A 12,814-nucleotide genomic window follows, 5' to 3' on the forward strand; every position below is an offset into this window, starting at 1 on the left:
TACTCTGTATTCAGTGAATGTGAACTTACAAAAGAAGAAGATGAGGGGCCATCTTAGTACTTTATAGTTCATAGCCCTGGGTGTTGTTTCTGGGAGTCCCACAGACTGTCTCCCCCAGGATAGCCAAGGTCAAGCTTGTAGTTCAAGGGACACACAACTCACTCCAGATACTGGGGTCTGAGCACAGGTAGCAGGCCCTCAGCCCACCGTCCTTTGGCGCTCGGCCCTGCACTGTCCTCCCAGCTCTCTCCTGCAGCCCAGGGCCCTGCCTCTTCTCTGGCTGTTGGCCTCTCAGCTTCTTAGCCAGGCTCCTGCACAGGTTCTCAGGCCCTCGGCTCCAGGGCACCTGGCTCCCAGCTCAGTTCACAATAGACAAGCCCTGGAGTTTTCAAGAGCAGTTTCACAGACATCACATACGATCTTGCAAAAATTCAAGGGAGAGGAAGGGAGTATCAGGCTCATTTGGCAGGTGAGCAAGTAGGGCAGCCCACTTGTTAGCCTGGAGCCTCAGGTGGACCTTGGGGTCTCAGGTCCTGCGCCTGGGGATCTCCTCTCTCGAGGGCTTTATCCCATGACCTGGGAAGGTGGTCCTGCCAAAGCCACATTTGCCATCCAGTTGCAAAGGAGACTTGGCATATCCCTTCCACCTGGGGTAGAAGTTTTCTTTCAGAGCAACTGGAAGAAATTAAAATGATCCCATCAGCTCTAGTAGTATAGCTCTCAGCAAAAAATTTACAGCCACAATGACAATGTTTCCAAGACTCAAAAAATAAGACATGTGGTCTCACCAAGGATTCTTGCTAATTTCTCTAAATTTGGCTTTATAAAAAAGAAAGCTCGTAAAATTGAAATCTCATAGAGTTATACATGTAACCAATTTCCCTCAGTGGAAAAAAAAAATGACTTCAATCAGCATTATCCCAGAAAGTTTGGGAAAATTGTGGCTGTATTTATGATACTATATGGTATATAGCCATACTTATTTTTTTAATTCTCTCCAGAAGATTAAAGTGATTTATAAACAACTTCTAGTAATCCTTTCTTGAATATTGAAATTGAGTTCAATAGAAATTAGTTACTTACTAGGCTTCTTCAAAGAAACCTGGCAGAATTAATATTTAAGAGGAACTGTAGAATTCTGATTGTTAATTATACCTTCTAAAAATTCAGATTAGGAAATTGGTAAAGTTAACTGTTCAAACTTGAAAAAAAATGTGACCTCTGATTTATGTCATGATCCATTTTCAAGGCTTTTAAAGGAAATTTTATCCTAGTTTTCAGTTTTTTTTGTTGTTGTTTTCTGGCTTCTTCTCAAGGAAGTTGCAGAAGGATTTAATAAACATCTAGGTCAGGTAAATGTCTGGAATTTCTAAGAACGAGATTGTAAGTTGTTTGCCACCAGAGCTCTCCTTAGAAGGAAAACTGGTAATAGTAACACACCCAAAACTTAATTTTATGACCATTAGAAATAATGAGATTTTAGTATTAACCTGATTAAGCTCTGCTCCAGAAACACCAGCAACAACATATTTCTCATAGGTTTTAAAATTAATAAAAACCTAATTGTAGGGACTTCCCTGGTGGTCCAGTGGGAAAGAATCTGCCTTCCAATGCAGGGGACGGACATGGGTTTGATCCCTGGTCGGGTAACTAAGATCCCACATGGCTCAGGGCAACTAAGCCCACGCGCCACAACTGCTGAGCCCACCTGCTCTGGAACGAACCCATGCACCACAACTAGAGAAAAGCCTATGCACCACAACGAAGAGCCCTCGTGCCACAACTGAGACCCAAAGCAGCCCCAAAAAAATTAATTAAAAGAAACACCTAACTGCAGTATAATTTTATAACATTTCTATATTACTTGTAAAACTATAATTATACAAATATGAAAATAGGCTTCGTTATTTGAGCACTCTCATTTTATGCAGCTCTTGGGAAAATTTATCCTCCAAGACAACACCAAGCACTTTTAACAACAACAAAATTGTTGCTTATTTTACAACAACAAAATTAAGTTCCCTGTTTGTCTTAACCTAGAATATTTTGCAAGAAGCCATTTTAAGATTTAATAAGTGTTTTACAATTATAAAGGAAATGTAAATAAATAGAGTCCCATGTTAATTAAAAAAAAATGATTCGCAGTCTCTGCAGGTGACTAGAAAGAAATTAAAAAAAAAAAAAAAAAAACCCAGCAGAAGGAAAGCTCAGAGCCATAACAAATTCATGGAGGCTAAAGCTCTACAGTGCTCGCCCACGTTGACACACACATTTGTTCTTTTTATTTATTTATTGGCTGCGTTGGGTCTTCATTGCTGCACACAGACTTTCTCTAGTTGCTGAGAACAGGGGTTACTCTTCGTTACAGTGCGTGGGCCTCTCATTGCAGTGGCTTCTCTTGTGGCAGAGCACGGACTCTAGGCGCACGGGCTCAATAGTTGTGGCTCATGGGCTCTAGAGCACAGGCTCAGTAGTTGTGGCTCATGGGCTTAGTTGCTCCGCAGCATGTGGGATCTTCCTGGCCCAGGGATCCAACCCGTGTCCCCTGCATTGGCAGGCGGATTCTTAACCACTGCACCACCAGGGAAGCCCCACACATTTGTTCTTGTTTAAACTTTAAAATTGTAAATTACCAACCGCCATGTCCAGTGTCATTCATGGCCACCTGTCCAGGAGCTTAATTTTCTTCCACTTTGGAGATACCCTGTGTGGAGCTTATTTACATACATATTCAGAACTCACAAGGTACACTTGGTTACATTTTACAAAGACAGTTGTGCCTTACTTGCATCTGACTGATGTTACCCGTTCTGACTGTGAGCAGACAAGACACATGGTCTCTTCCAGGTCTGGGGTAATGAGACTTTAGTAACCACACACCAGAGAGAAACCTGGTACCAAACATATCCAGGTGGAATCAGATTCTAAAATCCACCACATTTGCCCAGATTTGACTCTGATACACAGAACCAGCTGCAGTTAAAATGGGTCACAGACACAGCTTGTGTTACAGAAGTGGCCAGGTTTGGGCACTGCACAGCATTTTCCTTTTCCTTTTTCTCCTCCTTGCTTTATCTCTTGGCCACACCAAAGGCTCCACACCAGCACAACTGGGCCTCTGTTCAGCTGCCCACCAAGCAAAGTCAGCGAGGCTGCCAATTCTTGTGTTTTTTCCTCCATCTGCACAGAAGCAGTCCTCCTCCTAGCCTCTAAATCAAGATTCATGCCGTGGGCAGCAGCTTTTGCTAATAGAACTTGAACTTGAAGGATAAAAGAGAAAACAGAATTGAGTTGCCTTTTGGGAGGTTAATTGAAATTAATCCTGGATGGAATGAACAGCTTGAATGTCACCACTCTCCTCTTCCCTTCCCTAGCCCTCTCCTTCCCCAAGCTCTCTCCCCAAGGCTGTAACGCCTGGCTCCCAACACCCGGTCCTGATGCCAGCTTCTCACCAGAGCCTCTGCACAGCACATCCATTCTCTCCAGTCCACACTTCCCAGTTCAGTCATTTGTGAGTGCAACACATTTACTGGTTTTTCCTATGGGCCAGGCACTGCTCTGGGGGGGGATGCAAAAATCCACTCATTCCATCAATCAGTTACCAATATTTGTTACATGACTCTTATTTAGTCTCGGCACCAATTATACAGCAGAAAACCGAACAACCTTCTTGGAGTTTATAATCTACAGGGAAGGTGGTGGAGACAGAGGAGCAAATTACACAAACAAATATTTATTACATTAGAGAGGTGCCTGAAGAGAAATACAGCTGGAAGAGGGACGGGGTGTGTTAGGCAGGGCATAGGGAAGGCCACACCGTGATGACTTAAATGAAGACCTATGGGAGGTGAGGGAGCATGCCATGTAGATGTCTAGGACAGAGCTGTCTAGACAGAGGAAAAGCTGTGCAAAGGCCCTGAGGCAGAAGGTGGTTGGTGAGATCAGTAAGGAGTCAGTAACATGGCAGGGGTTGTATTTGTGAGGAGGGCAGTTGTAGGAGATGAGATCAGAGAAATAAGAGGTAGGGGCAGATCACATAGGTTTTATAAGATATGGAAAGAACTTTAACTTCAACTCTGAGTGAAATGGGAGCCATTTGGGGGTTCAGGGCAGTGGAGGGACAGATTTGCTGTGGTGACAATTGGCTGGTTGGGGAGGGGGGAAGGGCAGAAGCAGGGCCACTGAAGTAATACAAGGGAGAGTGATGGAGGAGGGGTGGTGGTAGTAAGAAACATCCGAAGTCTGGGTAGATTTTGAGGATAGAGCTGATGGGACTTGCTATGGATCGCATGTGGGATATGGGGAAAAAGAGAGGAGGTATGACTAAGTTTTTAGGCCTGAAAGCTGAGAAATAAGACTGAGACACACTACCTGCCCCAGAAGAACCCACGGTCTAATGAGGGCCTCACATGCTGGGGGAGAGCTTGTGCAGGTTGCCGGGGAGGGGTCTGGATAGGGTGGGTGCAGAGTAGGCACTGAGCTGAGCTGTGAGGGAGGAGCAGGGAGGTGCCAGGCTGGCAAGGTGGGGGAGGGGAGTCCAAGCTGAAACCCCACAGTAGGGCAGGAAGTTCCGGGAGCCCACGGTCAACCCCAGCACTCTGGGCCAGCAAGCAAGCCGCCTCCCATGGCTTTGAAGCCAGTATGGATTCAGTGTTGCCAGAATGACCCACGAGTCCTTCTCACCTCCTCCTCCCCTGACAGCTTATCATGGCTGGAAAAGCTAGATCCCCATCTTCACCATCTCCTTTGCAGGTGGGAGTGATCAGGTGACAGTTCTGCCCAATGGCAGGTAAGCTTGTGTCTGGCTGGGGTTTGCAGTGGAAACGTGCTTTGCTCTCCTAATGAAAAAGACAGCCGTGCTGCTGGTGAGGAACTCATATTCCTGTATTCTTGTCCTGTGTTCCTCAAATACACACGTGATGTGGAGTTGCAGCAAACAGCTTGCAGGCTTGAGGCAGTAAACCCACCTGCCAGGAGGGAAGTGGGAAGCTGGAAAGAGAATGTCTTGATGAAGGCAAGCCGCTGCTGTAGCTCTGATCACCTACGTCCAGACCACTTGTATGTAAGATCATGAAATGCCTTTGCTTGCTTAAGCCTCTGTAAGCCAGATGTTCCAGAAGTGCCCCAAGCATTCCTGAGTCATGGGGTCAGAGCTTTGCAGATCTTACTGGCTTGCTCTGACTTGCAGGTGGTTGAGAACTGCTGAAGGTTTCATAGGGGAATGACGTGATCTGATTTTTATTTTAGAACAGCAACAAGGAGCTGGGTTAGAGGCAGGGAGGCCCAGGAGGCTGCTGCCTCACCTGATCAGCAGAACTCAAGGTGGGGGTGGCCGTGGGGGCTCCTCGTCGTCCTGTTGGTCTGTCCCCCCAGCCCTCCTGCTCTCCTTGCTCTCCCTGCGCTCCCTGCTCTCCCTTCATGCAGGGCCCGCCCTCAGGCTCCCACCGCCGCCAACCTCGCAGGAGGCTGGGTCTGCTTTCCCTGTCCCCTGTGAGCCTCGTGACTCATCCCGCATTCTGGCCTCATCCACCCACGCTGGTGACTGTGGAACTACGTGGAGCAGGCGGCACTGCTAAGAGGTCAGGGGGCTGGATTCTAGTCCAGGCCCTGCCTTTATTGTGCTGAGGAGCCTCAGACAGACTACTTTAACCTCTGCAGGCTGAGTTCCTTTACTCTAAGATCAGAGTGTAGAATGAGAGGGCCCCATGCTGCTCTAACAGTCTCTAATCCGGGGACATATGGCCCTAACAAGCAGGCAGACAGATGGCTGCCGGGCCGGGGGACAGCTCCAGGAGGCTGACCATCCCCAGACAGTGTCCTCTACTCTATGTCATGGGGCCTGAAGACCCCCTAATAGTCATTTCCTTTCCTTGGGTCCTGAAGACCTTAATTAAGACTTTCCATATGCCCTACCGATGTGCAAATACCCCTGGAGGGGGCCCCCTTTAATCTCCATCTACTAGCTGGGGAGGGGGAGGAAAGAGAGGGACGTGACAAGAATCTATAAAACCTTTCCACTACAAAAGGCAGCTGGGGGCAGGAAGAGGGGAGGAGACTGAGCTGAAAGGTCCAGAACCAAGACTATCCTTGCCTAGAAGACAATGTTACTGAGTCGTGCCTCACGTCCTGCCCTCTCTCCATCACCACGCTGCCATCCCCCCATCTTTGCAGTCAACTCCATGACTCAGTTCTTGAGTCCACTTCTTATCACCACCTCCCTCCCAACTGGCGTCTCCTCAGAAGTGACAACTCATCCATTTCTATTCAAGGCCTTGGGACGTCTGCCAAATGTTTGTTTGTATTGTTAAAGAGGGAGGTTATATGAGATACTGGAAAGTGGTAGAATTTTTGCTCTGAATGATTCCATACTCTGTTCCCCTGACACATAAGCTCTCCACGTCTCCTAGGCCCATTAGGTAGTGATGTGACGGTGTGGACTGGGGTCACCTGTGAAGAGCCAGCCCAGGCTTTAGTCCCTAGTGGAGTCAGAGGTGTGCAGAGCCTGCGAGCTCGAAGCTGGACGACTCCTAACCTCAGTACCTCTTCCTCACCTTCTCTAAGTGCCATCTCTACGTGTAAGGGAAGCAGGAAAGGGGCAAGAAGAAGTTTTAATCTCTGCCCTTTCTCACCGAAGTAGTTTCTAGGCGGCATAGCAAACTACCACAGACTTAGCTGTTTAAAACCACACCCAATTATCACCTGGGAGTTTCTATGGGTTAGGAGTCTGGACACCGTGTAGCCGGGCTCTCAGCTCAGGGGCTCACCAGACTGAGATTAAGACATCAGCTGCAGCTATGATCTCACCTGGAGGTGAGGATCCTCTCCCAAACTCTATCAGTTTGTTGGCAGGATTCAGTTCTTGGGGTTGTAGGACTGAGGTTTCTGCCTTCTTGCAGCTGTCAGCTAGGGCGGCTCTCAGCTCCTAGTGGCCTCCCTCAGGTCCCAGGTAATTAGCCCCAGTCCTCTACATGGCAGCGTGCTTCCCTCGCTGAGGCCAGCAGAGCAAATGTCTTTCTGGTCAGCTAAGATGGAGTTGCTTGTAACCAAAGTAATCCCAGGAGTGACTATCCCATCACATTCCCAGCCTCTGCTCACAGAAGAGAAGGGGATCAGCTGGGGCATACATACCAGGGGTGGAAGCTTGGAGGCCACTTGGAATTGTGACTCCTCTACCCACTGTCCTCCCTACTTCTTCCCCCCTTCTCTGCACTCTTTGGACACTTAATCTCTATGTACTTCCTGCCTCTAGAAACATGTGAGTCATATTCTAGGATAGGAATTTTATTGTCAAAAGGGAATTTGAAGTGAATCAAGGGGATCTGAATAGAACTGAACCTCCCTCATTGGCTACTCTTAAGCCTACAATATTTATTTACCAAATCATAGTGTTCACTGTGTTCTAGGTACTGCTGTTAAGTGCTTTATATATGTCCATGATTTCACTGAATCCCCTCGACATCTGTATGAGGGGAGCATTGGGGTCCCTGTTTTACAGAGGAAGAACTTGAGACTCAAAATGGACTCACTCGGGCTCCCCCAGGTAGCAAGCAGAGGAAGCAAGTCTGTTCATCTTGTCTCTGGCTATCACCTCCCCGGGGGGCATGTGGGGGGGGTGGGGTGAGGAACAACAAAGGTACCTCTCAGAATGACCTACCTGCTCGCATTAACAGGAAACTCCGCTGGCTTGAGAAGCCATACACGTCTGGAGCATCAGACAGCCCCCTTTGGCCTCTCTCTCCGTGACTGATGGAGTCTGACATTTTCGAATTAGCCTCCAGGCACCTTCATTAGAAGCACAACTTTGAGTAAGAGAAGAAGAAATTTAGACCTCAAGAATCAGAAAGAAGAGACTGTGTGTGGGTTAAACCCGAGGCAGAGCTTCCAGCTTTCAGGACTTGCATACATTCTGGCTAGAAATCAATGGAGCATGAAATAGAAATGCTGAATGACCCCCAAGCAAAACACACTCCTTCCCTGGGCCGATCGCTCAGGCCTCTGCACAGGCCAACGACGCCTGGCATCACTTCTTCAGGATTTAGCTCTTGATTGGTTGTGGCCAGGATTTTGACCAAAGCTTACAGAGGAGGCAGGAAGCTACTGGCACAAAATGGCCACGTCACTTTGTTTTAGCATCTTTGTCTACACTCACAGACCAAGAGAGCACCACGGAAAGCCTGGTGAACATGTAAGGGAAACAACTTAGCATAGCAGTAAAGACTACAGACATGGGCCCAGCTTCTGTGTTTAAATGTCTGCTTTCCTATTTGATAGTTGTTTGACTTTGGGGAGTATTTTTTTTTATGATACAACTTTATATCATTCACTGTTACACTGCTACAATTTAAAGATAAGTGAATACTGATCTTTTTTAAAAAATTAATTAATTAATTTATTGGCTGAGTTGGGTGCTCGCTGCGTGTGGACTTTCTCTAGTTGTGGCGAGTGGGGGCTACTCTTCATTGTGGTGCGTGGGCTTCTCATTGCAGTGGCTTCTCTTGTTGCAGAGCACAGGCTCTAGGCACACGGGCTTCAGTAGTTGTGGCACATGGGCTCAGTAGTTGTGGCACACAGGCCCTAGAGCTCGCTGGCTCAGTAGTTGTGGTGCATGGGCTTAGTTGCTGTGCAGTATGTGGGATCTTCCCGGAGAAGGGATCAAACCGGTGTCCCCTGCATTGGCAGGTGGATTCTTTTTTTTTTTTTCTTTAAGAACTTTTATGAGATACAATTAACATACAATAAACTGCATATATTTAAAGTGTACAATTTGATATTTTTTTTCTTATTAATAATGTATATATGGCAATCCCAATCTCCCAATTCATTCTCCCCCAACCCCGCCACTTTCCCCACTTGGTGTCCATATGTTTGTTCTCTACATCTGTGTCTCTGTTTCTGGGCAGGTGGATTCTTAACCACTGCGCCACCAGGGAAGTCTGGATCATTTTTTAACTGAGGTATAATCGACATATAACATTATATTAGTTTCAACATAGTGATTCTGTGTTTGTATAATATATGTTGCAAAATAATCACCACAGGTCTTGTTAACATCCATCACATACAGAATAACACATTTTTTTTTAATTTTGATGAGAACTTTTAAGACCTACTCTCTTAGCAACTATCAAATATACAATATAGTATTATTAACTATAGTCACCGTGCTGTACATTACATCCCCATTTGGGGAAGTGTTTTTTTTTTTGAAACACTCTGAGCCTCAGTTTTCTTATCTGTAAGCTGGGCACATGAATACCTACTTCTGAGGGAATTTAAATAGATACTAAATCACCTAGCCCTCGGTATTGCCCCTGCTAGCAGCAATTGTTTAATAAGGGACAAGTCTTGTTACATTGCTTTTGCAACTTTGCTTTCCTGCTACCCACTGTCTGCAAAATTCTAGCAGAGTTACCTCTTCACCCCAGTGGCAGCTTAGTCAAGTTGCAAGTAGGAAATATCACATCTCCTAAGAAACCTTTTAGATGAAGCTCCTAACAAAACCTGGGGGTGTTGGAGAAGCTTTTAGTATGAGAGGAGGCGTCGAGCCACACTGATGGACACATAGGGGTCAGCAAAAGAAGAGAGTGTGGAAAGGGGCTCCAGGAAGAAGGAGCAGCATGTGCAAAGGCCCAGAGGTAAGACATGGTGCCTCCCCGGCGCTCTGTGGTTTGTTATCACTGGAGCTTAAGTCCCTCATGTTTTACCTGCCCTGATGTCTAGAAGAATGAATGTAGGAGTTTAAAACATATGCAAGTGTCACCATCTGTATCACTTAGAGATTTAAGTGTATGGAAAAGTTTATGTGTATGTGAGCAAGACGCACACATACACACAGAATTAAACACAATTACTTTAAGGCAACATTCTCCAAATTTTGGTGATGATTCCAGTCTCAGGAATCAGAACCTATTTTACAAACCGTGACCTGGAGGAAGCAATTCCACTGACTTTTTGTTTTTTTAGATGAATTCCCATTACTTTCTTCTTTTTTAAAAAAAGTTATTTATTTATTTATTTGGTTGTGCTGGGTCTGTTATGCCTTGCAAACTCTTAGCTGGGGCGTGTGGGATCTAGTTTCCTGACCAGGGATCGAACCCAGGCCCCCTACGTTGGGAGCACGGAGTCAATCACTGCACCACTAGGGAAGTCCCCCCACCGACTTTCTGATGCAGGCACCCTTCGGAACAAAAGTTCCACCGCATTTTAAGGTAGCAAACCCAAGATCCGGGTCCTGTGGACAGCACTTTACCTGCGTGATGTCAGCTATGCTATTGTCTGTATCCTGTTTCCTTTCCTGTGGACGCAGAACATTTCACGGGGAAGAACGTGCCTGACTCAGCAACCGGGGTTTCTGTTGTTTGTTTGTTGCTCTTGTTGTTGTTTCTGAAGCCTGAATAGAGGCTTTTTGTACTCATGGCCTTGTGACCTGGAAGGGACAGTGACCAAAGGACTGTTCACACCAGTGAAGGGGGCAGGGTGCTCTTAGCCTCAGAATACTGCAGCTATTCCTCTCCGCCTCTTCGATTTCATCCCCATATCACATTCAGCTTTATTTGCATCCTGTCTCTTGCAAACTATGCCACAGAATGACATCATCTGAAAACAAATATATCTTCCCCTAGATCTCCTGAAACAGAAAGAACAAAAGAAAGAAAGAGGTAAAAATCTCCTCATGTCAGCCAAGTGAAAACCTCGGCAATTTCACTGTTCTTGGGCCTCCAGGGACTATAACTTACAAGCAAATACAGCTGCAAAAGAAATCCCAGACCACTGCGCCCTCAGGGCCCGGATCAGGCCCTCCTGGCAGGGCCAGGCCTGCGGCCAGCCAGCCCAGCCAAGCCCGCCTGTCCCTCCCTCCATGTACCATTCTGAAGCTCGGGCTTCTTCTGCATTTTCACCCCCTTCTCTCTGGAGTCTGCTGTTTACGCGCAGGGGTTACTATGGTAATATAAAATCCCGGTTGTGTTAGAAATTTTGTAGAAATATAATTTAGGAAGAAGCGTGAAACTGGTATGTTTATCTTTTTATGGGAGTGGGAGCCTGGATGCTGAGTTTCCAGGGAAGTCGGAGGAATTCTGGTCTGAGCACAGCTGTCTACACCCCCTGGGTCATCGCCTGGGCTTCTGGGCCAGGATAGTGTCAGGCTCGGGTGAACCAGGAAAGGGTTAGAGGGCAGCAGGGGCCAGCAGCAGGCCCTCGCTCCTCGGTAAGCTGTCACTCGCTGCGTGTCCTCATCAGCCTGCACCTGAGGGATCTTGGCGGGTGAGTAAAGGAGCATGGGGCCTTGCTTTCCATTCATCCCCCTGCTTTCTCTTTCTCCCCTGAAGAGTTGTATCAGGTGGAGGAAGCTGGACGGAGAGCCTCCTGAGATCAGGGCCTGAAGCTTATTTGGTTTTGCCCCCTCTTCCTCTGTTGCTCATCTGGCCCCTGTTCTAGGCTCAGTGGACGCTTGCGTTGACTCACCCCACAGCACTGGAGACCAGGAGAGAAGGTTTCAGCAGTGCCGTAAAGGCAGGAAGGTCAGTGGACAGCCTCCTCTGCAGAGACCTGTGCGAGCAGAGTTCCTGGGAAGAGAGGAGCTTTTGGTTATCACATGAGTCTGAAGACATCGCTCTACAGAGGCTGGGAACGTGAGCACCCTCTCCTCCCCAGGCACCCCGGGCAGTTCCAGATGACTCTATTATGCAAAACATTTCTGTGACTCATGACAGGACCCACTGGCATATCTCCTGCACCCCCAGTTCCCCACCCTTCCTCTTTGCTTGGCAACATAATTCATAGGGAGGTGACTGAGCTGTTCATACCAGCCTTTTGTAGAAATCATAGTCTCACGGAATGTAAGCACGGCAATGGATCTTAGAGATAATCTGGACCAGTGGGTGAGTCACAGCCTTTTTTTTCCACCCAGCACCCTAAGGGGATGAGACACGCTTCCATTAGCAGGAGGATCTTCTACAGCAGTGATTCCACCTGGGGTGGGATAAGGAGGTCACACTTGGAATCTCAGGGGGTGGGGGTGGTACCTGTTAGGTTTGCTTTCTGTTGTCTAGAAGGCAGAGGTGACATAGGACTGATATATTTTAATAAAGGTGATCAAGAATAGTCTGGACCACATAGGTGGAAGAAATCCTGAACCCCCTACACCCCATGGTTCTGATACCCCTTTGGCTATGTTGAAAATCATAGATCAAGTTAACATCTCGTTTCTGAAATGTGGGAAGCCAGGGAGTCCCAAAGAAGTGAAGCAGCCAGTGGAAATCCCTGGCAGTCCAGTGGTTAGGACTCCGCTCTTCCGCTGCAGGGGGCACAGGTTCAATCCCTGGTCGGGGAACTAAGATCCCGGGTATTATTATGATGTCTATGTTGCAGATGGGAAATGCCACAAGGCAAGGCCAGAAAAAAAAAAAAGTGAAGCAGCCAGAAATACACAGTAAAAGACAACACTGTGTCAAGCCCAGGTCTCCTGACTCCCAAGCCAGATCAGGATGCAGGACAACACCTAGCTCTCTGAAAAGGACTCTGCTTTCTGAAGGAGGGTGGTAAAGGATATTGACTTTGTCACTCATTAGATTAAAACATGGGACGAAGGAGGAGCCAAGGATCTTTCTGAAAAGAAGCTGAAGGAGGCAGGGGAGCCTGGGCATCAACTAGAGGCAGGGACAGTAGGAGGCAGGCCGTGCTCTTCCGGGAGAAGGCGGCTCTGTGTGCACCCACAGGCCACTCTACAGGGTCAGGGGCTGGGGAGGGGTTGCAGGGGTGCTGGGTAAGGCTGTCTAATGGCACTTCCTGCTATGATGGAAATGTTCTAGATCTG

The 12,814-nt window shown here is 47.4% G+C and overlaps 1 long non-coding RNA gene across 3 annotated transcripts; it reads right to left on the reverse strand.

The window, feature by feature from the left end:
- Positions 1–3,754: 3,754 nt before the first annotated feature.
- Positions 3,755–11,592, reverse strand: LOC130853419 (uncharacterized). 3 transcript variants are annotated; one of them, XR_009053759.1, is made up of 4 exons: positions 11,464–11,592; positions 10,250–10,627; positions 7,655–7,782; positions 3,755–4,903 (listed from the first exon to the last, which is right to left on the reverse strand). It is a non-coding gene; the product is annotated as an uncharacterized LOC130853419 (long non-coding RNA). The 3 variants fall into 3 exon arrangements; XR_009053758.1 differs by having other exon boundaries at positions 3,755–4,989; XR_009053760.1 differs by having other exon boundaries at positions 3,755–4,989; positions 10,250–10,426; positions 11,464–11,566.
- Positions 11,593–12,814: the final 1,222 nt, after the last annotated feature.

This window comes from Hippopotamus amphibius, chromosome 5, assembly GCF_030028045.1.
Source record: "Hippopotamus amphibius kiboko isolate mHipAmp2 chromosome 5, mHipAmp2.hap2, whole genome shotgun sequence".
NCBI lineage: Eukaryota > Metazoa > Chordata > Mammalia > Artiodactyla > Hippopotamidae > Hippopotamus > Hippopotamus amphibius.